The following is a 4,255-nucleotide window of genomic DNA, read 5'->3' as shown; positions in this document are numbered from 1 at the left end:
GTCGTAAGCATATGATATACACGGCTGTCAAACACTGCGTAATAACAAGAGTTCGGAAACCTCATACCTCCATGAAATATTCTGATAATTCAAAGAACTTACACAGGTCATAATGTTGACAATCCAATCATTTACATAAACATGTACTGAGATGAATTATGACATCTTACATTAATTATGCAAATTAGGGACTTATTTGCATAACTGGTATCTGCTAATCTTCCACATGCCACAAACCTCAATGAAAAGCGGCCTGCAGGTCGATTTGAGCTTTCATGAATAAACAAAGCTTCAAACAAACACACTACATGTGTTACTTGTATTTGAGCTCTATACTTGAAAAACACTGTAAATATAGATTATGCAATTTAAATCAAAACTTGCATAATTTGCATTTCATTGTGTACATACAAACACAGACAAACCCAAGCAATTATACCTCCCTGGAAATAGTAGACTCTTCCATTGACCCCATTGACTTGGACTGTCATGTCTGATTAACAGCTAGTTTTACCACCTCGAACTCCATCTCTACTTCCTGTCACTTCGGCAAGTCTCACCTTTACAACTGCGGTCATCTTCCCATTAACTTCCGCCATTCTATCGATAGTGTGTTCAAATGACCATATGGGCATACACCATGTACCTAACCTGTGTACCATCCGGAAAGTTAGCTCCAGTATACACTATATACAGTCGCTTCTCGCTCTGACTTTAACTTAACCATACACTATGTATACAGTCGCTTCTCTACTAAGCGAACGTAGGAGCGAACTACTACCTGGATGGTGCCCAGGCTAGGTACCATGTACCAACATGCGTAACAAAGTGACACACCGACCAAAATAAAAGACTCCGTTCGCTGAGTGAAACAATGAAACAATGCTTTTGGACAGCTACAACAACTACAACTAAACATCCAAAGATTAATGTGATTAAGCCATGTTCACACTTATATTCAAGTGCGCAAGAATTGACGTTGAGTATTTACATAAAGTTTGCGGCAATTTTCGCCAGTTCCATAACTGAACGTCGATGGGCCAACATTTTAAAAAGATTCCAGCAAAGTTTAGTTAAGAAAGCGGTCTCAAGAATCATATATACAAGCTTGGGTCCGTAAGAGTTCCGTATTTACATTATTTTGGGTTTAGGTGAAATATACATCCGCAAAAATCTTTCTTTCGCTTCAATAACCAGATTGCACAACGATTGGTCAGGGTTAAAACAACTACTACATACTTTCCCACAAATTTTACCCTAAGCCGGGTTGACATGTGCGTATACATTAAAGTCCGTATTCTTCGCCTCTACCAGCTGGAAAAATAGTAGAAATTGGACGAATATAGACACATGACATGTCAGAGGAGTTAGCTGTCCGATGAGTATGGTTTGTGACAAGCTAACATCGCTGGCATGTTATCTAGCTATTTTTGTCCAATTCCTACTTTTTTCCAGCGACCTGTGGAAGAGGCTAAGACTTCAATCCGGACTTCATACGGACTTGAATATACCTACGGAATATATACGGACTTGAAAGAACCCACCTATAGCCAAAGAAATGTCAATACGCTATTCATGCGGACGGGAATATTCCCAGCCCTTAACGCGATACCGTAACGACAAGAACACGCACATGTTGCAGTTTCCAAGGAACGGTGTCAACATCTCAAGATTTCTTAGCTACCTTGTCTCTGAATGGTCTTGTTATGTAGAAGCCAATTTAACCAATCGCACACAGCAACGAATTAGGCGTTAAAAATGTTTTAGTATCTATTTTTGGTTGCCATGTAGAATTAAAGCTGTAGTAGCCTGTCACGATTGAAAACATGTTAGAAAATGACTTGAAACGCAGATTATGCAAACTGATACGCCTTTTTTTGATAGAGGAAAAATGCCATCATAGGCTATGGAACAAACATGGCCTTTAAAACATGGTCTTTTGTCAATCTCCTACTAGTCTTTTTTTAGGGAAAATAAGTATTGTTTGATTTTAGTATCCATTAGAGATAAGAGAGTTAAAATAAAGACTATGATTGTTGGCATTAATGCCATGTTTTGTCGTTTCAGTTTGGTTTGGTTTGGTTTATTACAGTTGATTACAATGTTTATGGTGCCTACTTTAAAATCTTTATCTCCCTTTCTCATTAAATGTGGAGTCTGGAGAAGATGTTATCCATATATACTTATATGAATATACTTGTTGTAGCCTAAGTCAAAACACGAGTGACTCGATGAACAGCACTGGTCTACACTCCTATGTGGTATAATCATGGACGTTATATACTAGTAACGTCCTTGGTATAATGAAAAAATAACTCCCGTGAAGCTCTGCTAGTTCTTCAATATTCACAAACAGGCGCAAGCTATCCGGTACGGAGGAAAAATTAGTCTGCGATATGCAGATTTGGAGCTTATTTACGTGGCCTATGAAAAAAACAGCTGGAAAGTGATCCTAGATGTTTTCTAATTCTAGAATGATAATAACAGGTACATTTTATATCGAATCAGTAATAGATAAATCCAGTAGAGAAATAACACAGAAAATAAGAAAATCCTTGATAATACGTGGTAAGCCGCACGTTTTGATTATGCATTTTACCTTACAACACCTAATTTCCAGACAATTAAAGTCAGTACTATTCATGAGAATCCATTTCTGAACACAACGAGGAGCGCTGCGCTTAGCGATTAACACAAGAGCGTGTGAGGGCCTAAGTCCGGCTGCTCAGGCAGCCGAAATATAGCAGAGCCAACCTAACAGGAATGTCAGATAGCTGCAGTGATGGCTGAAGAAACACCCATGGCAACTATCCAGGGAGGTTTCCCTCGCCATGCTCCTGGGGCACCACCTCATCCACCCGAGCAGAACCAAGAGGTTCCGTCCTGCCGCCCCAAACAGGGGCTCCCGCCTCGTCCGTCCGGACAAGCTCCTGGGTCGCCGTCCCGTCGCTCCAGAAGAAGTGCCCGAAAGAAGACATCTCGTTCCACCTATTACACCCCATGGCTGCCGTCTCGTCCCACCGAACAGACCCCGGGGCTACCGTCTCGTCTCACCGATTACACCCCATGGCTGCCGTCTCGTCCCACCAAACAGACCTCGGGGCTGCCGTCTCGTCCCACCGAACAGACCCCGGGGCTGCCGTCTCGTCCCACCGAACAGACACCGGGTCTTCCGTCGCATTCCTCCACACAGACCCCGGGTCTGCCGTCTCGCCCCACCGAACAGACACCCGGTCTGCCGTCGCATTCCTCCACACAGACCCTGGGTCTGCCGTCGCATTCCTCCACACAGACCCCGGGTCTGCCGTCTCGCCCCACCGAACAGACCCTGGGGCTGCCGTCTCGTCCCACCGAACAGACCCTGGGGCTGCCGTCTCGTCCCACCGAACAGACCCCGAGGCTGCACGTCTCGTCCCACCGAACAGACCCTGGGGCTGCCGTCTCGTCCCACCGAACAGACCCCGGGGCTGCCGTCTCGTCCCACCGAACAGACACCGGGTCTGCCGTCGCATTCCTCCACACAGACCCCGGGTCTGCCGTCTCGTCCCACCGAACAGATACCGGGTCTGCCGTCGCATTCCTCCACACAGACCCCAGGTCTGCCGTCCCGTCCCACCGAACAGACCCTGGGGCTGCCGTCTCGTCCCACCGAACAGACCCCGGGGCTGCCATCTCGTCCCACCGAACAGACCCTGGGGCTGCCGTCTCGTCCCACCGAACAGACCCTGGGGCTGCCGTCTCGTCCCACCGAACAGACCCCGGGGCTGCCGTCTCGTCCCACCGAACAGACCCCGGGGCTGCCGTCTCGTCCCACCGAACAGACCCCGGGTCTACCGTCTCGTCCTCCTAAACAGACCCCGGTTGCATCGCTTCCTCTCCCCAAACAGAGAGATGGAAAAATGGCAGGAGTGTACCGACATAGGCTACGGAGGGAAGACGTCAACAGGCTGCCGCTGAATCCGATGTACGGCGCAGATCTCCCGTCAGGTCAGTTCCAATTGAAACATTCCATGAAACTAGACGGAACTAGCTGAAAATTAACATAGTGGCCTCGGCATGGCCGCATACTTTGCTTTCTGTTTTGGCCCACAATGGCGCCGAATAAATACAAGTCTATATCGATTATAGCATGAAAGCAAAAATGTCGGACTTTTTTCTAGTACCTAACCTAGATATTGAGCGTCTCTGGTCAGAGTTAGGCCCTTTAAACTAAGGTCTCGCTTCGCATGGCATTTAGTTTAATCTCCTTTAAGTC

Source organism: Branchiostoma floridae, chromosome 3 (genome assembly GCF_000003815.2).
Source record: "Branchiostoma floridae strain S238N-H82 chromosome 3, Bfl_VNyyK, whole genome shotgun sequence".
In the NCBI taxonomy this organism is placed as follows: Eukaryota; Metazoa; Chordata; class Leptocardii; order Amphioxiformes; family Branchiostomatidae; genus Branchiostoma; species Branchiostoma floridae.
Note: the sequence above shows the minus strand (reverse complement) of the source record.